This window comes from Scyliorhinus torazame, chromosome 3 (genome assembly GCF_047496885.1).
Source record: "Scyliorhinus torazame isolate Kashiwa2021f chromosome 3, sScyTor2.1, whole genome shotgun sequence".
NCBI lineage: Eukaryota > Metazoa > Chordata > Chondrichthyes > Carcharhiniformes > Scyliorhinidae > Scyliorhinus > Scyliorhinus torazame.
Window position 1 is genome coordinate 85,026,971 of NC_092709.1, and position 26,611 is coordinate 85,053,581.

The window sequence follows — 26,611 nt, forward strand, 5'->3', positions numbered from 1 at the left end:
AGAAGGCGGCCGACTACAGCGCGGCGATCGAGATTCTGAGGAAGCGCTTTGTAAAACCCATCAATGAGGTACATGCCCGGCATCTGCTCTCTACTCGCCGGCAGCACTCAGGGGAATCGCTGGACGAGTACTTGGAAAAGCTCACCATGCTTGCTAGAAACTGTAACCATCAAGATGTGACCGCCGAGGTCCACATGAACCTACACATCCGCGACACCTGTGTGTCTGGAATCCGATCGATCTATATTAGGCAGCGGCTCCTGGAAAATGGGGCGAAAGATCTGCAGGAAACGGTAACGCTCGCCACCTCACTGGAGGTGGCCCACCAGAACCTCGGCACGTATCCCGCGGACCCTGCAAGCTCCTCTCGGCCTTCCCCAGACTCGGCCACGCCACGGGCCTGTGCCGCATGACGACCCACCCAGGACCGGGGGCACACCGTGCTTTTTCTGTGGGCAGGGCCAGCATCCATGACAGCGCTGCCCAGCCCGTTCCGCGACCTGTAGCGACTGCGGAAAGAAGGGGCATTTTGCGAGGTTCTGCCTGACCAGGCCCAAGGCCCAGAAACAGAAAGCCCAACAGGCCCGAAAATCAAGCTCACAGGCCCGCAGGCCCCGCAACGCGGCTGAATGCCGGCCGGACACGCCCCTTTCTGACGCGTCATTGGCCTCGTGCGAGTCATGGGGGCGGCCATCTTAGCGGCGGCCATATTCTAAACATGACACGTGCGATCGACGGGGGCGGCCATTTTGTGACTCCGACTCAGCAGAAGACTCAGACTACCCACAGCTGGGAGCAATCACCCTCGACCTGTCACGGCCAACGCAGCTGCGGAACTCCATGATCCTCGTCCAGACCAACGGGCGCGACACTCCCTGCCTTTTCGACTCTGGGAGCACGGAGAGGTTCGCGCACCCAGAAACGGTAAGGCGCTGCTCCCTGCGCACCTATCCCGCATCCCTGTGGTAAACCACTGTTGCACCTCTATTAGGTGATGTATGGTAGGATCTGTACTACAGGTTCGTTAGTAGTCCCTGTCTGCTGGCTCCGCCCAGTAGGCGGAGTATAAATATGTGTGTCCTCCAAGCTGCAGCCATTTCACCAGCTGCCATGGGAGGCCACACATGTTAGAGCAATAAAGCCTCAGTTGTACCCAACTCAAGTCTTTGTGCAATTGATCGTGCATCAATCCCAAACCATCGCCCTCGCCTCTGGGTCCTATTCGGTCCAAATCAAGGGGAACTGTATTGCGAATCTCGCGATCCAGGGCGACGAATATGCCCGTTTTAAGCTGTACATCCTCCCTCACCTCTGCACCCCCCTGCTGCTCGGCCTGGATTTCCAATGTAGCCACCGAAGCCTGACCCTGAAGTTCGGCGGACCCTTGCCCCCCCCTCACGGTATGCAGCCTCGCAACACTGAAAGTTGCACGCCCCTCACTATTTGCGAACCTCACCCCCGACTGTAAGCCCGTCGCCACCAGGAGCCGGCGGTACAGTGCCCAAGATATGACTTTCATCAAGTCAGAGGTCCAGCGTTTACTGAAATAGGGGGTCATCGAGGCTAGCATCAGCCCCTGGAGGGCACAGATGGTGGTTGCCCAGTCCGGGGAAAAGAAACGGATGGTCGTGGATTACAGCCCGACCATAAACCGCTTCACGCAGTTCGATGCGTACCCCCTCCCCCGCATAACAGAGATGGTCAACCTGATCGCGCAATACCGGGTATTCTCCACGGTTGACCTGAAATCTACCTACCACCAGCTGCCTATCCACCCGGACGACCGCCTCTATACTGCTTTTGAAGCAGCCGGCCGGCTTTTCCACTTCCTTTGAGTCCCCTTCGGCGTTACTAATGGGGTCTCCGTCAAATGGTGGACCAGTGCGGGCTGCGGGCTACTTATCCGTACTTGGACAATGTCACCATCTGCGGCCATGATCAGCAGGACTATGACGCAAACCTTGAAAAGTTTCTCCAGACCACCCGGGCCCTCAACCTGACCAACAACAAAGAAAAATTTGTTTTCCACACAACCCGACTAGCCATCCTTTTCAGGTTGAGAGCGATGCATCAAACATCGCCCTGGCTGCTACCCTCAACCAGGCCAGCAGGTCAGTAGCATTCTTTTCCCGAACCCTCAACGCCTCCGAGATCCGGCACTCTGCAGTCGAGAAGGAGGCGCAAGCTATTGTGGAGGCCGTGCACCACTGGAGGCACTACCTAGCCGGTAGGAGGTTCACCCTCGTCACTGCCCAACGGTCGGTCGCCTTCATGTTCGATAATGTGCAGCGGGGCAAGATCAAAAATGATAAGATCTTGAGGTGGAGAATCAAGCTCTCCACCTACACGTACGATATTAAGTATCGTCCAGGGGAGCTCAATGAGCCCCCAGATGCCCTGTCCCGCTGCACATGCGCCAATGCACAGGAGGATCACCTGCGGGCTATCCACAATGTCCTCTGTCACCTGGGGGTCACCCGGCCCGCCCAATTTCTTAAGTCTCGCAACCTACCCCACTCCACCGAGGAGGTCAGGGCCATGACCACGGCTTGCCAAATCTGCGCGGAGTGCAAACCGCACTTCTATCGACCAGGCAAGGCTCACCTGGTAAAGGCCTCTGGGCCCTTTGAGCGACTAAGCACGTACTTCAAAGGGCCCCTCCCGTCCACCAACCGCAATACCTATTTTTTAACCGTCATCGACGAGTTCTCCCGCTTCCCATTCGCTGTCCCCTGCCCCGACATGACCTTGGCCACCGCTTTAAAGGCACTGCACAGCACCTTCACGCTGTTTGGTTTCCCCGCTTATATCCACAGCGACCGGGGTACATCGTTCATGAGCGATGAGCTGCGTCAGTACCTGGTCAGCAAGGGCATCGCCTCGAGCAGAATGACCAGCTACAACCGGCGGGGAAACGGGCAGGTGGAGAGGGAGAACGCGACAGTTTGGAAGGCTGTCCTTTTGGCCCTACGGCCGAGATGTCTCCCAACCACCTGCTGGCAGGAGGTCCTACCCGACGTGCTCCACTCCATCAGGTCGCTCCTCTGCATGGCCATGAATGAGACCCCTCACAATCGCTTGTTTGTCTTCCCAGGAAGTCCACCTCCGGGGTCTCGCTTCCACCTTGGCTGACGACTCCGGGACCTGTCCTTCTCCGGAGGCACGTGAGGAGCCATAAGACGGACCCTCTGACCGAGAGGGTCCAGCTGCTACATGCAAACCCCCAGTACGCCTACGTCGCGCACTCGGACAGACGGCAAGATACAGTTTCCCTACGGGATCTGGCACCCGCTGGTTCCCCTACTGATGCTCGCCCCCCCTCGCCAATGTTCCCCCTTGCACCCCCACGCCACATGTCGCAACCAACCGTGCCCCCCCTCGCGCCACCTCCTCCTTCCTCCATGCCAGTGATGTCACTGCCACCCCCAGCTACCCTCCCTACTCCCCAACCCCCTACCCCGCAACGCACAAAAGCTTCGACCACCATGTACCCTCATCGAAGACGTCCGTATCCGCCGCACCACCGGCCGAGCTAAGAAGGTGACAAGGACCATCAGGCCTTCAAAGAGAATGGACATGTAATCCCACTTCACCCCCGACGGACTCTGTGTTTTTCGTAAACAGGGGGTGAATGTGGTGAATGGGTAATGTGCCTTTAAGATCATGCATGGAATGTCCTCTTAAAACCGGGTTTGGAACCCCGGGGGACTCCGCCTCCGGCTCCACCTCCCAGGGGCCGGATATAAGGTGACGTCCTGTGGGCGGCACTCAGTGAGCACTCATCTCTCCAGCTGGCGAAGTTCTCTGTTTACTAAAGCCTTAGTTTTACGAGTACACTCTCTTGTGTCATAATTGAGGGTATATCAGGGTCACTCATGTGAATCGCATAACATTTCTAGCCGCAAATGTAACTATTACTTTTTCTGAATGGCAATGCTCCTTCAATAGGAAAGAAGTACAAAAATAATGGTTGGGATTTAATTCCAAGATCTGAATTCAATTCTAATCCACTCCAAGAGCCAGAATTAAAATACTGTACTCATTAGTTATAATATATTATGATTATAACTCACGGCTCTCCAAGAAGAGCTACATGTATCAGCATTCCGCATGCAAATGAAACATAGCCAAGGATAAGTTTTGGGTTCAAAATAAAACACACAGCCATTTTGAAATCAATTGGATTTCACAGTTTGACTCCCAAATAGTTCCCTTCAGTCAGCCTGTTCTTTCACTGTGATCAAAGACAAAATTTGATTGCTATCGGAACACGCTCACAATTGGTCATCAGTTGAACTGTTCCTATTATTGTTTTGATCTTATATAAAGAAGAGAAGAGGAGCCAAATGTGTCACAGTAGCTTTGAATGAAGGAGCAAATTCTCTCCAGGTGGATTATTTATCTGGGCCTAATCAGCATTCTCTTCTTGTTCCTGGAACGAATACAAATTTCAGTCTCCAAATGGGTTGTCAGTCACACAAGCTTGTGGAATTTGTTACAATGCCCGACAATGGCTGCATCACTGTGTTCAGCCTCTGTGGAGAGAAATCTTCCTTTTGGCCAACAATAATGAGTAGTTAACTTTAAAGTGAACATGCCACATTCAGTTACATTGAAATTGGATTTTAACCTTTTCATGCATTCACACTACAATGAGAAGTCAATCGGAATGGGATTCTAGGGACAGTACGACACAGTGGGCCAAGTTGCTCTTATACTACAGCCCAGATGTTGCTTAGCTGAGGTCTTGGGACAGCAAACAAGCCGTGCTGCTCTTCCACATTTGGCTTTGTGACCTGCAACCAATCTTCATGTGAACGACCAACATTGTGGTTGCTTACCATTTCACGTAGGGACTGGCTGTATATGGCATTGTATCACAATGTCACCACAGAGATGGGATGAAGGAATACAGAGGGAGGGCTGAGAGCAACAGGAGGGAGGGAAATCTGAACATTCTGCTCCTCCAGGGTGATGGAAGGGTTTTACATGGTCACACAGGAAGTGTTGAAGCTGGTCACTATCTTGGACCCTCAAGCAATAGCACAGCAGAAAGTGAAACTAAGAACACACACTTCTGGGGAGAACCATTGCGGCTTTTGGGAGGAGTGGATTACAGCACCAAGGGCAGTTGGGTGGGCTGTGATTAAAAGTGCTTCCATCTGGAATCTGTATTACCACATGAGAACCAATGCACAGCTTCAACATGTCAGGAAATCTCAATAACTATAGAGGTATTTTTAGCTTCCAATGTAATACTGCATTCATGTGAGATCAATTCCAATACATTCCAATCATTGACCTCCCTGCAAACCCATTCTACCAATTGTGGTGATTTCACAGTGTGATAATGACTCAAAAACAAGTGTGCACCTGGACGAACAGGAGAGGCTTCTTGGAAAACCGCACTCAGAAGCTGAGGTAACTGTAATGCTGAGGACTGAGTGCTTTAAACAAGCATCAACACCCGTTGAACATCCTCACCTGCCTTGGGCCATGGCCAACCTAGCAGAATCACTATAAAAATGACACATTATGTGTTTTGCTGTTTCTGGAGATGGATCCTTGTACACTGCCTGAGTGGCTGGGATGTTGGAGAGATAATTGAAGGGGCCCGTGGAGTTGGAGGTGTTGGGGGTCACAGGCCGAGGGAAATGGGGTTGGCTGGACACTCCCAGAGTCGCCTATGTGGATGGCTATGGGGTCTTCAGCAACTGGCCTCGTTCCTATGGATACTCGAGGCCCCTGGCTGACTCCTCGAGAAGAAGGGGCACCTGAAGTGATATCTTGGTGGTGGATGCCACCAATGCCCACAGGAAAGTTCAATTCCTGCAGCAGCACAGGCCTGGATCTAGGTCTCCCTCCGAAAGAACACTCTACCCAGGTGTCTCTCCGACCCCCATTCACCCCATCATATCCTCGTAATTTAACCTGTACACCCGGAGGAAACCCACGCAGACATGGGAGAGAAAGTGCAAACACAGACACCCAAGGCCAGAATTGAACCTGGGTCCCTGGCGCTGTGAGAATGCAGTGCCAACCACTGTGCCACCGTGCCACCCTACTGATCACATGAGTTTCTAATTTCCTGTTTCGTGCCATCCCAACATCACCACTACAGTTTGGGAGTCTATATACCTCCCCCACTAACGTATTTTGCCCATTGGTATTTCTCAGCTCCACGCATATGATTCCATATTGTCAGAGCTAATGGGCGGGATTCTCCCGCAATTGGCTGGGCGGCCCGTACTGGCGCCAAGAGCGGCGCAAATCACTCAGGCGCCCGAAGTTGAGGAATCCTCCGCCCTTCCGGGGGCTAGGCCGGCGCTGGAGGGGTTGGCGCTGCGCTAACAAGCGCCAAAGGGCCGTCGTCGGCCAGCGCGTGTTGGCACATGCGCAGGACTGCCGCCGTGTTCTGGCGCAAGGGGTTTCTTCTCCACGCTGGCCATGGCGGAGCCTTAGAGGGGCCGGCACGGAGGGAGGGAAAGAGTGCCCCCACGGCACAGGCCTGCCCGCAGATCGGTGGGTCCCGATCGCAGGCAAGGCCACCGTGGGGGGTGCCCCCCGGGTTCAGATCCCCTCCCGCCCCCCCGAGAACCCCGCTAGATGGCCCACAAGCCAGGTCCCGCCGGGATGGACCATGTCCATTTTACGCCGGCGGGACTGGAGAATTGCCGAAGGGGGTGGGGGCGCTGTCAACGGCCCCCGACCGGCGCGATCCCCGGCGGGGGGTCGGCGAATCCCGCCCAATATCCTTCCTCACTATGGGTGGCACGGTAGCACAGTGTTTAGCACTGTTGCTTCACAGTGCCAGGGACCCTGGTTCAATTCCCAGATTGGGTCACTGTTTGTGTGGAGTCTGCACGTTCTCCCTGTGTCTGCGTGGGTTTCCTCCAGGTGCTCCGGTTTCCTACCACAAATCCCGAAAGACGTGCTGTTAGGTAATCCGGACATTCTGAATTCTCCCTCCTTGTACCCGAACAGGCGCCAGAATGTGGCGACTAGGGGCTTTTCACAGTAACTTCATTGCAGTTTTAATGTAAGTCTATTTATGACAATAAAGATTATTATTATTGTTATTATTATTAATTTCCTTTTAACCAGAAATGCCATTCCACCACCTTTTCCTTTTTGTCTGTCCTTCCTAAATGCTGAATACTCCTGCACCTTCAATTCCCATCACTTGTCACCCTGCAGCCATGTCTCCTTAACTGTTTGATTCTGGCCTTTTATTTCTCTGCCTACCGCTTTTCTTACTCCCCTTTCTGTTGTTTTTCCTCTCCTCTGACTCATTGCATATATTCCCATCCCCCTGCCATTTTAGTTTTCACCTTCCCCAACCACTTTAGTAAATACTCCCCCTAGGACATCAGTCCCAATCCTGCCCAGGTGTAACTCATCCAGTTTATACTGGTCCCACCTCCCCCAGAGCTGGTCCCAGGAATCTGAAACTGTCCCCCTCACACCATCTCTTTAACCACGTATCCTGCTATTTCTGCTCTGACTAGCATGTGGCACTGATAATAATCCTTAGATCATTACCTTTGAAATCTTATTTTTCAACTGACTTCCTACCTCCCTATATTCTGCTTTTAGGACCTCATCCCTTTTTTTGACCTATGTAGTTTGTACCAATGTGCACCACAACCACTGGCTGTTCATGCTCCCCATCCAGAATGCCCTGTAGGCGCTCTGAGATCTTGGACCCTAGTACCAGGGAGGCAACACACCATCCTGGAGTCAATCTCGTTTTCAGCAACAGAAACGCCTACCTATTCCCCTTAAACCTGAATCTCCTGTAACTATTGCATTCCCACACTTTTTATTCCCCACCTGTGTAGAAGAGACAACCGTTGGACAATGAATTTGGCTGTTACTGCTTTCCCCTGAGAGGCCATTCTTGGACATGTGTGAATATCTGAATGTCATGCCCTGCCTGTGTCCGTCGAACCTCATCTGAATTCTCAGAGTTTTGGGTTAAGTGGGAAGCTGCTCCCCTCTCCTAAATACCTCCCGCACTCGCTGCCATCAACAATGTCGGGGAAGAGCAGACTAGGTAGTTTGGAAACGATGTGGGCCAGCCTATCTTCTCTTCTTAAGGCCAGCTGTTGCTCTTAAAGGCAAGTTGTGCTGAATAAATGGCAGCAATTTAAAACATAAAAAAATAGAACAGCAAGGGAAGGAGAGGTTTCTAGAGTAATGGATGTAATGCTGGAGGTGTTAGTACAAGAGGTGGGCATGGAGGAAGCCCTCAAGGACCACCCTCAGTATAGAGGAAGCTCAGCTGGACAGAGAGGTCAACTCCCAAAGTCTGGATCCGAGGACCAAGTAGTAGGGCCACAAGAAATCTAACGGGTAGTCATGTTCAGTGAATTCGTGTACAAATAACATCTCCCACCTTCCGCTCCACTAGCCTCTCATGCTGTTCAATGTACCACATGTCCATCAATTCACAGAGTCACAGACTGCAAAGAGGCCCTTTGGCCCATCAAGTCTACACCTACACATGAAAACCACCTGACCTACCCATCTAATCCCATTTACCAGCATCAGGCACATAGCCTTGAATGTAAGACAGGCCAAGTGCTCATCCAGGTATGTTTTAAAGGATGTGAGGCAACCCTCCTCCACTACCCTCCCAGGCAGTGCATTCCAGACCGTCACCACTGGGTTAAAATGTTTTTCCGAAAATCCCCATTAAACTTCCTGCCCTTCAACCTTGAACTTGTGTCCCCTCTTGATTGACCCTTCAACTAAGGGGAACAGCTGCTCCCTATCCACCCTGTCCATGTCCCTCATAATCTTGTACACCTCAATCAGGTTGCCCCTCAGTCTTCTCTGCTTCAACAAAAACAACCCAAGCCTATCCAACTTCTCATCATAACTTAAATGTTCCATCCCAGGGAAAATCCTGGTGAATTATCTCTGCAACCTCTCCAGTGCAATCACATCCTTCCTATAATATGGCGACCAGAACTACACACAGTAGCCTACTGTGGCTTCACCAAAGTTCTATACAACCTCAACATGACCTCCCCGCTTTTGTAATCAATGTTTTGATTGATAAAGGCAAATGTCCAATATGCCTTTTTCACCACCCTATTAATCTGCCTCCCACCTTCCAAGATCTATGGACAAACACACCAAGGTCCCTTTGTTCCTCAGAACCTCCTTATGTCATGTAATTCATTGAATACTTCCTTGTCAAATAACTCCTTCCAAAGTGTATCACCTCACCATTGTCAGGGTTAAATTCCACCTGCCACTTTTCTGCTCATTTGACCATCCCATCTATATCTTCATGTAACCCTGGTGGCATAGTGGTGCAATGGTTATCACTGCTGCCTCTTGGTGTTGAGGACCCTGGTTTTGAGGGCCCTGGGTTACTGTCGGTGCGGAGTTTGCACATTCTCCCCTTGTCTGCGTGGGTCTCACCCCCACAACCCAAAAGATGCGCAGGGTAGGTGGATAGGCCACGCTAAATTGCCCCTGAATTGGAAAATTCAAACAAGAGGGGGAAAAAGATCTCCCTGTAACCCAAGACACTGCACTTCACTGTTAACCACCAGGCCAATCTTTGTGTCATCTGCAAACTTGCTGATCCTAGCCCCCCTACCCATGCACCCCCCCCCCCCCGCCCCCCTCCCACCACCACATAGTCGTCTATGTTGTTTATATAAATGACGAATAATAGGGACCCATCACAGATCCCTGTGGACACTTGCTTCCAGTCGCTAAAGCAGCCTTCTGCGATCACCCACTGTCTCCTACAACTAAGCCAATTTTGAATCCACCTTATCAAATTTCTTTGTATCCCATGTGAACATTCGACCAGGGTAGGTATTAATAGCAAAAAAATTAAAAATGGAGGTCAGAGTTCATGGTCTGAAATTGCTTCCCCTACGGAAATGATGGGAGACTGGGAGAGATCCCATATAATGACAAGTAAAATATTTCACAACATTTTCTTTGCACTCCTCATAATAATAATAACTTATTGTCATAAGTAAGCTTCAATGAAGTTAATGTGAAAAGCCCCGCATCGCCACATTTCGGTGCCTGTTCGGGGCGGCCAGTACAGGAATTAAACCCGCGCTGCTGCCTTGATCTGCATTACAAGCCAGCTATTTAGCCCACTGTGCTAAACCAGCCCCTAAGGAACTGAGGAATATGAAGGAACATATCTCAAAACACTCAATATTAAGGAAGCAACTGCAGTGGATGCTGAACAGAAAGGAAAGTGGAAAACACAAATGGGTATTTCAGCAGGGATGAAGAAAAACATTTTAAAGGAAAGGGATTTCGAGAAAATGGGATTTCAGGAGATTTTGCTGAAGCAGGAAAGAAGGTAGCATGGAAAGGGGAACTAGGCCAGTGAGTTCCAGTGGAAAAGAGCACAACAGAACGATTTACATTTATTTCATGTCTTTGATGACATCAGGATATGATGTATATTTGAAGTAAGGGCTGAGGAGAAAGACTCGGGCAGTACAGTGGCACAGTGGTTAGCACCGCTTCCTCACAGCGCCAGGGAGCCGTGTTCAATTCCGACCTCGGGAAACTACTGTGTGGAGTTTGCACTTTCTCCCCGTGTCTGCGTGGGTTTCCTCTGGGTGCTCCGCTTTCCTCCCACAGTTCAAAGATGTGCAGGTTAGGTGGACTGGTCACGATAAAATGCCCTTAGGGCGGGGTTGCAAGAAAGGACGGGGGATTGGGCCTGGTGTGTGTGTTCTTTCAAAGTGTCAGTGCAGACTCGATGGGCCGAAAGACCTCCTTCTGCACTGTCGGGATTCTATGAATAACTGAAACTCCTGAACACCTACTGCCGGGCTAAGTTCCTTATTCCACAGAGATAATTCATAATTTGGATGTCTGTTTAAAACAGTTGTATTGCAGTGTTGTACTGTCAGTGAATTCAACTGTTGTAAAGTGTGCAATGTTACCTCCCCTTTTACTTCTCCCAAAGAATTTCTGGTGTAATTTTGCATCCTATTTATTACTGTTTTTTTAATCTGTTTTAATTATTTCTGCCTGCTGCTCTTTCTTTAATATTGTTGACTCCAGCAGTTAAACATTCCTACGTGGAGAGGCTGCAGAGGTAGCAACAAGTGCCACTGAGATCTGAAGGGGATAATTTAACAACCAAAACCCAACTACCATAATCATTGGGTGACAGACTCTGCAATAAAATAAGAGCAAATTACAATGGATGCTGGAATCTGAAACAAGAACCGTAAATGGTGGACAATCTCAGCAGGTCTGATAAGATCTGTGGAGAGCGAACGGAGCTAAGGATTCAAGACTGGAACACTCTTTGTCAAAGCAAAGACTCTGGGTGAAATTCTCCGTTATCGGCGGAAAGTCCGCCGATCGGCGCAAAAAACGGCGCAAATCCGACTTGCATCACGTCGGAAAAATGGGTCGATAGTCTCCGGCCTGAAATGGGCTAGCAGCGACGTAACGGGATCCGCGCTTGCGCAGTGGTTCACGCCGTGCAGCGTCATATGCGTCGCACGGCGTGACGGCTCATAAGGCCGCGTTGCTCCCCCCCACCCGACCGGAAAACCCAACCGCAACACCCGACTGGATGGCTGGCCGCCGCTCAGCCCCGAGGTTCGAGTCACGGGATGTGGAGGCGCTCCTGGACACGGTGGAGCAGAGGAGGGACGCCCTGTATCCCGGGCACGGTCGCAGAGTTGCCCCACGCAACAGCCGGCGTCTGTGGAGGGAAGTGGCAGCGGCCGTCACCGCTGTGGCCCTGACACCACGGACAGGCACCCAGTGCCACAAGAAGGTGAACGACCTCATCAGAGCAGGCAGGGTGAGCCTCCCCCATATCCCCCCTCCCCCATATCCCCCATATCCCCCCTCCCCCATATCCCCCTCCCCCATATCCCCCATATCCCCCTCTCCCCCATATCCCCCCTCCCCCATATCCCCCCTCCCCCATATCCCCCCCTCCCCCATATCCCCCCTCCCCCATATCCCCCTCCCCCATATCCCCTCCCCCATATCCCCCCTCCCCATATCCTCCATATCCCCCCCTCCCCCATATCCCCCCTCCCCATATCCCCCATATCCCCCTCCCCCATATCCCCCCTCCCCATATCCCCCCTCCCCCATATCCCCCCTCCCCCATATCCCCCATATCCCCCTCCCCCATATCCCCCCTCCCCATATCCCCCCTACCCCATATCCCCCATATAACCCCCTCCCCCATATCCCCCATATCATCCCCTCCCCCATATCCCCCCTCCCCCATATCCGCCCTCCCCCATATCCCCCTCCCCCATATCCCCCCTCCCCCATATCCCCCCTCCCCCATATCCCCCCTCCCCCATATCCCCCATATCCCCCCCTCCCCCATATCCCCCATATCCCCAAGTGAATCCAGCCCTAACCTTAACCTCTGCAATGCACGCGCAACCGATGGCGTGCATTCATATACCTGCCTATTGGTGTTGCCTTTTACCCCTGCCACCCCCCCCCCCCGCCCACAGGATAAGCGCGCACACAACAATAGGGAGCATGTGAGGACAGGAGGAGGCCCCGCTGATGAGAGGCCACTGACCGAACACGAGGAAAGGGCCCTGGAACTGGCTGGCGGACCTGAGGACCGGGAGGTTGCTGATGCAGAGGTCGGGGGCGTACTAGCAAGTGAGCCACCGACAGCCCGTCCCCATATCCCCCCTCCCCTATATCCCCCTCCCCCATATCACCTGATCACTGCCTGATGTCTAACCATGCATGCTTCATTGTGTATCGCAGGACCAAACGTCCAGGCACCCATCCCCGCAGATGCAGACCGCCCGCAGGATGCCCCTCGGAGGCCACGGGAGACAGAGAGACCCGGACCCTCCAGCATGCGACGCCCGCAGGATGCCCCTCGGAGGCCACGGGAGACAGAGAGACCCGGACCCTCCAGCATGCGACGCCCGCAGGATGCCCCTCGGAGGCCACGGGAGACAGAGAGACCCGGACCCTCCAGCATGCGACGCCCGCAGGATGCCCCTCGGAGGCCACGGGAGACGGAGAGACCCGGACCCTCCAGCATGCGCGCCCGCAGGATGCCCCTCGGAGGCCACGGGAGACGGAGAGACCCGCACCCTCCAGCATGCGACGCCCGCAGGATGCCCCTCGCAGACCACGGGAGACGGAGAGACCTGGAGCAACAGGGAGACGACACCCCCGTCACGTGCGGGAGCGACCACCCAGCGACGAGGGGGGCAGCCACAGGCCCCCGTCACATCCGAGCCAGGACACCACTACCCAGGACACCACTACCCAGGACACCACTACCCGGGACACCACTACCCGGGACACCACTACCCGGGACACCACTACCCGGGACACCACTACCCGGGACACCACTACCCGGGACAGCACTACTCGGGACAGCACTGCCCGGGACAGCACTGCCCAGGACACCCCTACCCGGGACACCACTACCCAGGAAGACGAAATACCGGACAGTGACTCTGAGTGGATGGGTGGAGACGAACCCCCACCCCAAAGTGCCATGGACTCAGAGTGGGACGAAGAGCACGACACAACGCCACTGCTGTCACCAACACCCTCCACCATCGCAGAAACACTCACCACGGTTGGGCACTTTAGTGATGAGGCGTCTGGTACACTCACTGGTGCGCACAACACAGCCGTCCCGGTACAGCAGGTGGAGGTAGGAGCAGCAGAGGGGCCGGGCGATCGGAGGGCAGCCCAGCCCAAGCGAACATCTGCTGCCCAGATGGATCCCGGGTTCCTGCAGTTACCACACCCACACATAGATCCGATGCAACCACCGACCCGGAGACGAGCGAAGAGGGTGACGGGCGGCTTGCGGCGGCTGCAGTCGCAGGTGGAGGAGTCCACCCGTGTCCAGGAGCTGGGAGTGGTGCCGGTCATGCGTGCCACCCAGGCCGACACCGCACGGGTGGCGTCCGCGGTGGAGGCAATGGGTGCGACGGTGTCAGACATGGGGAACGGTTTGCGAGGCCTGGGGCTTTCCGTGCAGGTGGCGTCTGTGGCTCAGGAAATGGCTGCCCTCTCACAGAAGGCCATGAGCCAGTGCCAGCGCCAGATGGCAGAGGCGCTCAACGCCATAGCCCAGTCTCAGCAGGCCATGGCCCAGTCTCTGCAGGCCATAGCCCAGTCTCAGCAGGCCATGGCCCAGTCTCAGCAGGCCATGGCCCAGTCTCAGCAGGCCATGGCCCAGTCTCAGCAGGCCATGGCCCAGTCTCTGCAGGCCATCGCTGAGGGCATCGGCGCCAGTGGCCATGTGCGAGCCGGCGTCGCACTGTCACAGACAGGGTTTGCCAACCACCTGGGCTCCATGGCTGCAAACCTGCAGACCCCTGTCGATACCAGCACGGGCCTCCAGGACTGGCAGCGCCAGATGTCAGGGGGGCGTCGGATGGCCAGTCCGTTCGCATCCCCCACCCATGTAGAGACCTGGGGGCCATCGGGCACCCCGAGGGAGGAGGAGGTGGTGTGGTCCGTCCCGGCTCCCCCTGTAGGGGAGGTCCCGGTACACCGCGACACCTCGGACTCCCCCCCCCTTCCGTCCCAGGTGCATCGGGTGGGCAACGGGCAGGACAGGCTGGCAGCTCGCCATCCCAGTTGCCCGGGCCGCAGCCTGGCCCATCTAGGCCAGGACTCCCCAGGAAACGGCCGCCAAAGGGATCCAGTGTCAGAGGGCAGGAATCACAGGAGTCCACCTCCAGTTCTGCTGTACCGTCTGGGGAACCACGTAGACGTAGTCAAAGGGCCCGTAAGGCCAAACAATTAGACACTGAGTAAGTTGGCATGGTTGCAGGGCACAGATGAGTTTTAGGGGCTAGGGCACGTGCATGAACTCCTTTGGTTATTAAAGTCAATGTTACACCTACAGAAGCTGCCTTTGTGCTCTGTCCAAAGTGTGCGGGGGTGTCATGTACGTTGAGCACAAGTGTGTGTGTGAGGGGTAGTCTTACCTCAGCCCCAGGTGAGTCTGCCCCCTTCCCCCTGGGCCGCCATCAACATCCCCCGGGCAAAGGACGGGACCGTGCGCTGCAGTATCACAGCCGCATGCAGGGATGGTCCGGGTGGATGGTGGTACTGTGGCCATGGGTGAGACAGAGTCCAACGATGTAGAGCCAGGAGCTCACCGCAGGGCGGGTTGTCATCATCCTCCATGGCCTGCGATAGACACGCGTCCACCCGCAACTGTGTGAGCCCGGCCCGTTGTGCCGCAGGTGGATCGGCAATGGGGGGGGGTGGTGTGCATGCGGGTGGGGTGGGTGGGGTTGGGGAGGGGGGTGAGGGTGCTGGGTGGGTGGATGGGTGGGGGGTGTGGGTGGTCGGCTGTTGCCATGGTGTGCGGTTTGTGGCCATACTACCCGATTCCCACGCCCATCTAGTCAGTGAAGCGGGCGTCTATCAGTCTGTCCCGTGCCCGCTGGGCCAGCCGGTAACGGTGGACAGCCACCCGCCTGTGTCTACCCCGTCTGCCCTGACCATTACCCCCATCCCCCTCATCTGGGGAGGACTGCGCCTCTTCCTGCTGCTCCTCCACTCCGCCCTCCTCTGCCTGCGGCACATCGCCCCTCTGCTGGGCTATGTTGTGCAGGACGCAGCACACCACAATGATGCGGCCGACCCTATCTGACCGATACTGGAGGGCGCCCCCAGAGAGGTCCAGGCACCTGAAACGCAGCTTCAGCACGCCAAAGCACCTCTCGATCACTCCCCTTGTCGCTACATGGGCATCATTGTAGCGGTTCTCCGCCTCATTGCGTGGCCTCCGTATAGGCGTCATCAACCACGATCGCAATGGGTAGCCCTTGTCGCCCAGCAACCAGCCCCTCAGCCGGGGATGGCATCCCTCGTACATGCCGGGGATGGATGACCGCGACAACACGTATGAGTCGTGTACACTGCCTGGGTGACGGGCGCAGACGTGCAGGATCATCATGCGGTGGTCGCAGACCACCTGTATGTTCATCGAATAGGTCCCCTTCCTATTGGTGAACACGGCCCTGTTATCTGCAGGTGGCCGCACGGCGACGTGCATCCCATCGATCGCGCCCTGGACCATGGGGAACCCGGCCACGGCAGAGAAGCCCACGGCCCGGGCATCTTGGCTGGCCCGGTCCACGGGGAAGCGGATGTAGCGGTGCGCCATGGCATATAGGGCATCTGTCACTGCCCGGATGCACCGGTGCACTGATGTCTGCGATATGCCGGACAGGTCCCCACTCGGTGCCTGGAATGACCCCGTTGCATAAAAGTTCAGGGCCACCGTAACCTTGAAGGACATGGGGAGAGGGTGTCCCCCGCCAGTGCCACGCGGTGACAGGTGTGCCAGCAGGTGGCAGATGTGTGCCATGGTTTCCCGGCTCATCCGGAGTCTCCTCCTGCATTCCCGGTCCGTGAGGTCCTGGTATGACTGCCGGGGCCGGTACACACGGGGCGCCCTCGGGTGCCTCCGTTGCCGTGGGGCCGCGACGTCCTCCTCCCCCTCCTCGTCCTGTCGGTCAGGTGTCCCTCCAGCCTGGGCGGCTGCCGCCTGCCCCTCTGCGGTAGCCTACGCCGCCTCTCTGGCACGCTCCTCCTCCTCCTCCTCCTCATCCAGGGCAACATAGACATGAGCGGCAGCCGCCACGGCGGCCAACATCGCTGGATGATCTGAAAACATGACGGCCTGGTGGGGGGAGGGGAACGACGACATGTCATCATTGCCCATATCCCCTCCTCCCCCCAGCCAGGTGGCATGGACCGCATGGGTCCAACTGTTGGAGGCTGGCACCTGGCCAGGAGGACCAACTCACTTGCCCTCGCATCCCCCCTCCCCGGCACGGACCCCCCCCAAACTCCACCCCGGCACGGGCCCCCTATCCCCCTCCCCGGCACGGACCCCCCCCCACCTCCACCTCGGCATGGAGCCCCTCCCCAACCTCCACCCCGGCACGGACCCCCAATCCACCTCCACGGCACGGACCCCCCCCCCCCAACCTCCACCCCGGCACGGACCTCCCATCCCCCTCCCCGGCATGGACCCCCCCCCAACCTTCACCCCGGCACGGACCCCCTCCCCAACCTCCACTCCGGCACGGACCCCCCATCCCCCTCCCCGGCACGGGCCCCCCCCCCCCAACCTCCACCCCGGCACGGACCCCCCCCCCCAACCTCCACCCCGGCACGGACCCCCCCCACAACCTCCACCCCGGCACGAACCCCCCCATCCCCCTCCCCGGTGCGGACCCCCCCCCAACCTCCACCCCGGCACGGCCCCCCCCCCAACCTCCACCCCGGCACGGACCCCCCCCCAACTTCCACCCCGGCACGGACCCCCCCCCCCAACTTCCACCCCGGCACGGACCCCCCATCCCCCTCCCCGGCACGGACCCCCCCCCCCAACCTCCACCCCGGCACGGACCCCCCCCAACCTCCACCCCGGCACGGACACCCCCCCCCAACCTCCACCCCGGCACGGACCCCCCCATCCCCCTCCCCGGCACGGACCCTCCCCCCCAACCTCCACCCCGGCACGGACCCCCCCAACCCCCTCCCCGGCACAGACCGCCCCTCCCAACCTCCACCCCGGCACGGACGCCCCCCCCAACCTCCACCCCGGCACGGACCCCCCCCCCAACCTCCACCCCGGCACGGACACCTCATCCCCCTCCCCGGCACGGACCCCCCCCCAACCTCCACCCCGGCACGGACCCTCCCCCAACATTCAGCCCGGCACGGACCCCCCATCCCCCTCCCCGGCACGGACCCCCCCCCCAACCTCCACCCCGGCACGGAACCCCCCCCAACCTCCACCCCGGCACGGACCACCCCCCCCCCCCAACCTCCACCCCGACACGGACCCCCCCCCCCAACCTCCACCCCGGCACGAAACCCCCCCCAACCTCCACCCCGGCACGGACCCCCCCATCCCCCTCCCCGGCACGGACCCCCCCCCCAACCTCCACCCCGGCACGGACCCCCCCCTATCCTCCACCCCGGCACGGTTCCCCCATCCCCCTCCCTGGCACGGACCCCCCCCCCAACCTCCACCCCGGCACGGACCCCCCCCAACCTCCATTCCGGCACGGACCCCCCCCCAACCTCCACCCCGGCACGGACACCCCATCCCCCTCCCCGGCACGGACCCCCCCCCAACCTCCACCCCGGCACGGACCCCCCCCCAACCTCCACCCCGGCACGGACCCCCCCCCAACCTCCACCCCGGCACGGACCCCCCATCCCCCTCCCCGGCACGGACCCCCCCCCAACCTCCACCCCGGCACGGACCCCCCCCCCAATCTCCACCCCGGCACGGACCACCCTCCCCAACCTCCACCCCGGCACGGACCCCCCCCCCAACCACCACCCCGGCACGGACCACCCCCCCCAACCTCCACCCCGGCACGGACCCCCCATCCCCCTCCCCGGCACGGACCCCCCCCAACCTCCACCCCGGCACGGACCCCCCCAACCTCCACCCCGGCACGGACCCCCCTCCCAACCTCCACCCCGGCACGGACCCCCCCATCCCCCTCCCCGGCACGGACCCCCCCCCAACCTCCACCCCGGCACGGACACCCCCCCCAACCTCCACCCCAGCACGGACGCCCCCATCCCCCTCCCCGGCACGGACCCCCCCCCCAACCTCCACCCCGGCACGGACCCCCCCAACCTCCACCCCGGCACGGACCCCCCCCCAACCTCCACCCCGGCACGGACCCCCCATCCCCCTCCCCGGCACGGACCACCCCCCCAACCTCCACCCCGGCACGGACCCCCACCAACCTCCACCCCGGCACGGACCCCCCATCCCCCTCCCCGGCACGGACCCCCCCCCCAACCTCCACCCCGGCACGGACCCCCTCCCGGCACTCCCCCGGAGCCCAGCCTACTCTAACCACCCCCCCCCCCCACCCCCTCCGCCGCACACACACGCACACAACCCGAGACACACCTCTCCTCACGCATTCAGACTGCGGCCACGCCATCGCCTGCCTAGAGCCAACCCCCCAGGCCGTCGCTCACCTCCACGCTGGTCGGCGTGAGCCTGGAGCACCGGGTCACGCCGATGAAAAGGAGGTTTGATTTACGTCGACGTGAACGGTCATCACGTCGACGGGACTTCGGCCCATCTGGAAGGGAGAATATCGGCAGGCCGAAAATCGGCTGCCTTGCGCAGACCCGTGCCATTCTCCGACGGCAGCGGCGACATTAACGCCCCGCCGACTTTTCTCCCTTCGGAGACTTCGGCAACCGGCGGGGGCGGGATTCACGGCGGCCAACGGCCATTCTCCGACCCTCTGGGGGGTCGGAGAATGACGCCCTCTATAATATTCCTTCTTTACTGTACTGCATGGTCTAATCCATTAGGGTGGGACAGGCCAGCCACTCACAAGCAGTGTGTTGGATTACTATTTACACTCACTTGAAGTTGGTCCAGATACCATGACAAAATATGATGAACGAGCATCAAAGTTGTATTTGCCTCTGAGATCAAAGGTCAACTGTACCATAAAATGAAAGCTAAACAGGAAAAAACAAAGGTTATGCTCGTGGAACTCTGTGGACGAATGAAGACATCGGGGTGTAAGAATTGGGGATTAAGAAATAGGTACACATTAAGACACTGACAGCAGGGGAGTTTAGGATAAGAGAGATTGCAAAGAAAATAGGAGAGAAATAAAAAAAACAATTAGGAAGGCAAAGGGGAATTAAGAAGTCAAATTACCATTGCCAGTGGACTGGCACGTAGCTCATGTAACTCCTATATTTAAGAAGGGATCTGAACATTTGGCGGGAATTATAAGTCAGTGAGCTCAACGTCAGTGTTAGGAAAAGTAATGGATCCTTACTGAGGAAAAAAATAGAAGAACATCTAGAAGTGAGAAATATAGGGCACAATTCAGCGACCGTCTTGTGCCCGGCGCTGATCAGGGCACATCGGGTGAATAGCGGGAAAGGCCAACATGGACATTTGTACCGGGCGCAAACCATTTTGCGATTCAACCGGCCCGGTTTCAATGGCGAGTTCCGGATCTCGCCCCCAAAACGGTGAGCATATCATTAACCCAAATTGGATGTATTTCAATCACATTAACGAGATTGATGTTGAATGCTGCAGCCTCCAGGGAATAACCCGACTCCTCAGCGGGAAGTCATGCGGGCGTTGTTTAGTACTCCTTTTCAAAAATGTGAAGCTGGCGTGATAGCTGCTGTGGGGAAATGAGGAGATGATTAGCCATTTCCATTTTCCAGTGTGCAGCTCAAGGGTACGGGAGCTTCTGCCCAGTGCTCGGGGGATGTGGACCCTCAGAGGGGTTGGGCTTGGTTGGGGGGCTGGAGTATTCCAGGTCGGGGGGGGGGGGTCATACCTGGGCTGGGGAGGTGAGAGGCTTTGCGTCTGTGAGGCCTTCAAGCCATTTTTAAATATTGTGGAGACTTATAACCACAGCTGCAGCCTGTCTGTCCGACCAAACTCTTTCAGGACAGAGCCAGGCTGAAGCTTCTCTCCTGAAAGTCAATTTCACCCACTTTAATTCTGAGCAGCCTTTAGCTTCACAGCTGAAGCCTATTTCAAAAGAGGAATTGGCCTTGTTAGTTGTCAGAACACTTCACAGCTGCAGGCTGTGTTTGCTGCTTGCTCCTGCTGGTGGCTGCAGATGTCTGGAGGCTGTTGTTGTTCCTTCCTTTACTGCAGCCGGAAAGAAGGACAATTTTTTTCTAAGATACCTGGGACTTGGGACATTGAGCTCAGGGGAATGTATGAGTCCAGAATGCAATCCGGTTTGAAGCAAGTAGGCACTGTGGGACCTGGTGCGTGACATTGATCCAAATGGGCCATCTGATGACGCCATTGAAGAAATGCTTTTGCAGATTGTTGATCGTTTTGTTGCTAGTGTGGTGAGTGCTGCATGTAACTGTCACGTCACCACGGGTTAAACACGCTGGAAGTCAAGGATGTTCAACTGCACCTTGAGCGCCAGTGGAATATGTGAACGGCAGGGTTTGGTTCCGGTGAGATTCGGCCGAGTGGGAAGGCCTGCATCGCTGCGGCTTCTGGACAGAGAATGGAACTGATAGGTGGAACAAGTCACATATTGATGGACAAATCATTTTTATGACAAAGCTCTGGACATGATAACACATACTTATCCTCCATTTCTGTTGAGGAACCTGCAAGGCGTGATACAGTTTGTTGGGTTTTATTGTGAAAATAAGCTGATATAGCTTTGTATTGGTTCCAATATGGAACGGTGATGTTTCTGTGTTGTCATGGTAAGGGGCCTTGGGGGACTTGGGTGTCCCAGGATAGAACCCCTAACGGATTGTCGGTCTCTCTCCTTATCCAATTCCTTACAGATCAAACTAGGCTTGCTGGTGTGGACCCTGCGGAGGCTGCCCTTGCTGCGCATGTGGCATCTGAGGCGGGCAGATGACGTAGAAGGCAGCGGTGACATGCAGGCTAGAGGTGGCACCCCATGCATAGGGGGTTGCCTGACACTCCGAACACCCGACCGCCCATCAGGCTGAGGAGGGAGCCACAAGGAGTGGCCAGTGACGGCCCAAGGTGTACAGATGTCATTGGTCCTTCCAAGAGCTGACGGACACCATATTTAATAATCTTTAATAATCATATTGTCACAAGTAGGCTTACACTAACACTGCAATGAAGTTACTGTGAAAATACCCCAGTCGCCACACTCCGGCACCTGTTCAGATACACAGAGAGAGACTTCAGATTGTCCAAATTACCTTACAGCACGTCTCTCGGGACCTGTGGAACTGGAGCACCCGGAGAAAACCCAAGCAGACACGGGGAGAACGAGCAGACTCCACGCAGACAGTAACCCAAGGCATATCCCACAGAAGGCTCTGTCTCAACAGAGAGACAGTATGGACATGTACCCATGGAGGAGGAGGAGGACAGCTGCTCCCAGTGGGCGTGAAGGTCACCGCATCCCTCTGTAGCGCACAAAGACTCCGTGAGACGAATAGAGTGAAGTCGATGAGGCTTTATTAAGCGTGTCTGTTCCCCAGCAGCCCGATAGTAAACTGGCATGCGGGGGAAGACACCGGCTTCTTATACTTCGCCTTCAGGGCGGAGCTTGAGGTCAACGGCCAACCAGGACCCGGGATCTGTCAGCCAATGACATTAGGGCTTCCAGTCCCACATGACCCCCAATACATACTACCACATTCACCCCTTGTCAAAAATGAACCCGGCGGGGTGATGCTTCGTATGGTGGTAAGGGTTTACAGGGCTGGTCCTGGGAGGATAGAACAGTTACATGGTAGTACAGTATTGGACAGTTTTGTCCTGTTACAACTATTTACAGAGGGTATAGGAAAAACAAAATGTTCATTGAACAGTCCATCTTTGTTTTACATCGACGCCACGAGTCGGTCGGGCGGTCTGGTCGTCCGTGTCGATCGCCTCGGCCCCGGCGGTGGTGGTGGTGCTTGTACCAGTGTTGTCGCCTCCGGGAGCCGCACGGTTTCAACTGTCGGTGCAAGGGGAGGGGGACTGATCCTCCTGGGAAGGGGGCGGTCGCGGGGTGCGGCGGTGGCAGGAAGGGGGACGGTTGGGTTGATGGTGTCGGGGGGGTGTGCGTGGTACCGGCGGGCACCAGATCCCGCAGGGAGACCGTGTCCTGTCGGCCGTCGGGGTACTCCACGTAGGCGTACTGGGGGTTTGCGTGGAGGAGGTGAACCCTTTCGACCAACGGGTCCGCCTTATGTGCCCGCACGTGCTTTCGGAGCAGGATGGGTCCTGGGGCCACCAGCCAGGTCGGCAGCGACGTTCCAGAGGAGGACCTCCTAGGGAAGACAAGGAGACGCTCGTGAGGCGTTTGATTCGTGCTTGTACATAATAACGACCGGATGGAATGGAGAGCGTCCGGGAGGACCTCCTGCCACCGGGAAACTGGGAGATCCCTGGACCGTAGGGCCAGTAGGACGGCCTTCCAGACCGTGCCGTTCTCCCTTTCTACTTGCCCGTTCCCCTGGGGGTTGTAGCTGGTCGTCCTGCTTGAGGCTATGCCCTTGCTGAGCAGGAACTGGCGCAGCTCGTCACTCATGAAAGAGGACCCCCTGTCACTGTGGACGTATGCGGGGTAACCGAACAGCGTGAAGATGCTGTTCAGGGCTTTAATGACTGTGGCCGCGGTCATGTCGGAGCAGGGAATGGCAAAAGGGAAGCGGGAGTATTCGTCCACTACATTAAGGAAATATGCGTTGCGGTCGGTGGAGGAGAGGGGCCCTTTGAAATCGAGACTGAGGCGTTCAAAGGGGCGGGAAGCCTTAATCAGGTGCGCTCCATCTGGCCTGAAAAAATGCGGCTTGCATTCCGCACAGATGTGGCAGTCCCTTGTGACTGTACGGACCTCTTCTAAAGAGTATGGGAGGTTGCGGGACTTGATGAAGTGGTAAAACCGAGTGACCCCCGGGTGGCAGAGGTCCTCGTGGAGGGTTTGGAGGCGGTCAATTTGTGCGTTGGCACATGTGCCGCGGGATAGGGCATTGAACGGCTCGTTCAGCTTTCCGGGCCGGTACAAGATCTCATAGTTGAAGATGGAGAGCTCGATCCTCCACCTTAAGAACTTGTCATTTTTAATCTTGCCCCGCTGTGCATTATCGAACATGAAGGCTACCGACCGTTGGTCAGTGAGGAGAGTGAATCTCCTGCCGGCCAGGTAATGCCTCCAATGTCGCACAGCTTCCACTATGGCTTGGGCTTCCTTTTACACTGAGGAGTGGCGGATTTCTGAGGCGTGGAGGGTTCGGGAGAAGAAGGCCACGGGTCTGCCCGCTTGGTTAAGGGTAGCCGCTAGAGCTATGTCGGAGGCGTCGCTCTCGACCTGGAAGGGGAGGGACTCGTCGATGGCGCGCATCGTGGCCTTTGCGATGTCCGCTTTGATGCGGCTGAAGGCCTGGCATGCCTCTGTCGACAGAGGGAAGGTCGTGGTCTGTATTAGGGGGCAGGCCTTGTCTGCGTACTGGGGGACCCACTGGGCGTAGTACGAAAAGAACCCCAGGCAGCGTTTCAGGGCATTTGGGCAGTGCGGGAGGGGAAATTCCATGAGTGCGCGCATACGTTCGGGGTCGGGGCCTATTATCCCATTGCGTACTATGTAGCCCAGAATGGCTAGCCGATCGGTGCTAAAAACGCACTTGTCCTCGTTGTACGTGAGGTTCAAGGCTTTGGCGGTCTGGAGGAATTTTTGGAGGTTGGCGTCGTGGTCCTGCTGATCGTGGCCACAGATGGTTACATTGTCGAGGTACGGGAACGTGGCCCGTAACCCATGTTGATCAACCATTCGGTCCATCTCCCGTTGGAAGACCGAGACCCCGTTTGTGACGCCAAAAGGGACCCGTAGGAAATGGTATAATCGCCCGTCTGCCTCGAAGGCTGTGTACTTGCGGTCACTTGGGCGGATGTGGAGCTGATGGTAGGCGGACTTGAGGTCCACGGTGGAGAAGACTTTATACTGGGCAATCCGATTGACCATGTCGGATATGCGGGGGAGAGGGTACGCGTCTAGTTGTGTGTACCTGTTGATGGTCTGGCTATAGTCAATGACCATCCTTTGTTTCTCCCCTGTCTTCACTACTACCACCTGCGCTCTCCAGGGACTATTGCTGGCCTGGATTATGCCCTCCTTTAGTAGCCGCTGGACTTCGGACCGAATGAAGGTCCGGTCCTGGGCGCTGTACCGTCTGCTCCTAGTGGCGACGGGTTTGCAATCCGGGGTGAGGTTCGCAAACAAGGACGGGGGTTGCACCTTGAGGGTAGCGAGGCCACAGATAGTGAGTGGGGGTATGGGGCCGCCGAATTTAAACGTAAGGCTCTGTGGATTACATTGGAAATCTAATCTCAGCAAGGTGGGGGCACAGAGTTGGGGAAGGACGTTAAGTTTGTAGTTTTTGAATTCCCTCCCCTGTACCGTTAGGGTAACTATGCAGAATCCCTGGATCTGTACGGAGTGGGATCCTGCAGCTAGGCAAATCTTTTGTGCGCTGGGGTAGGTAGTTAAGGAACAGCTTCTTACCGTGTCGGGGTGTATAAAACTTTCCGTGCTCCCGGAGTCGACTAGGCATGGCGTCTCGTGGCCGTTAATTAGGACCGTTGTCGTCGTCGTCTGGAGAGTCCGGGGCCGAGCCTGATCGAGCGTAACCGAAGCGAGCCGTGGTTGTAGTAGTGGGGTGGGGTCCGTTGTTGCCGTCCAAGATGGCGTCGGGGATGGACAAAATGGCCGCCCCCATACATCGCACGTGGCTGGGGGGTCACAAGATGGCGTCAGGGGTGGACAAAATGGCCGCCCCCATGCGTCGTACAGGTCGGGGGCGGTCCAAGATGGCGGCGCCCCTCCTCCCCTCGTGGTGGTCGGGACCCAAAATGGCGGCGTCTGCGGGTCGCACAACGGCGCCCCTCGTCCCCTCATGGTGGTCGGGACCCAAAATGGCGGCGTCTGCGGGTCGCACATGGTGTGCTGGGGGGTCTGGGGAGCGCTAGGACCGCGCGGAGTTCCCTCACTGCGAGCGCCAGGGCCGTGGGCGCTAGGACCGTGCGGAGCTCCCTCGCCGGGGACAGCGGTGGTCGGGGCCCAAGTCGGCGGCCCCGACGGGTCAGGCGTGGGGCCGCGAGCGCAAGGAGCGCGAGGAGCTCCCTCACCGGGGACAGCGGTGGTCGGGGTCCAAGTAGGTGGCGCCGGCGGGTCAGGCGTGGGGCGCGGGACGGGGGTGAGGGTGGCGTTCGGGACGCGAAAAACCCCTTCCTCTCCGTGGAGAGTGTTGGCCGGGACCCAAAGCGGGAGCGCCGGCGGCGGGTCATACATGGACTGCGGGGAGGGGTGTTGGGGAGCGTAGGCGGCGTGCAGGGCTCCCAGTTCTCCCGGGACCGTGGTGATCGGGACCCAGAGCGGCTGCGCCTGCGGGTCGTACAAGGCGTGCTGGGGGGGTTGGGAGGCATAGACTGCTTGTAGGGCTCCCTGTGGCCCCTGGACAGCGGCGACCTCGCGGGATCGGCACACCATCGCATAATGGCCCTTCTTCCCGCAGCTTTTGCAGATGCCTGCGCGGGCCGGACAGGGTTGTCGGGGGTGCTTCGCCTGGCCGCAGAAATAACAGCGGGCGCCCCCGGTGCGACTCGGCGTTTGGACTGCGCAAGCCTGTGGGGTGTCCGGGGGGGGGGGGGGGGGTAGGGGGTTTGTCGCGACGGGTACGTACGGGGCCCAATGGCCTGCCGCGCGGTCGGGGCCGTAGGCACGGGTATTACGCGCGGCCACGTCTAGGGAGGCTGCTAGGGCCCGTGCCTCTGAGAGTCCTAGCGACTCTTTTTCTAGAAGTCTTTGGCGGATTTGGGAGGATTGCATACCTGCCACAAAAGCGTCACGCATTAACATGTCCGTGTGTTCGTTTGCATTCATCGACGGGCAGCTGCAGGCTCGTCCCAAAATCAGCAGCGCGGCGTAGAACTCGTCCATCGATTCTCCGGGAGCTTGCCGTCTTGTCGCGAGCTGGTAGCGAGCGTAGATTTGGTTAACTGGGCGAACGTAGAGATTTCTCAGTGCTGTGAACGCCGCCTGGAAATCATCGGTGTCTTCAATGAGGGTGAAAA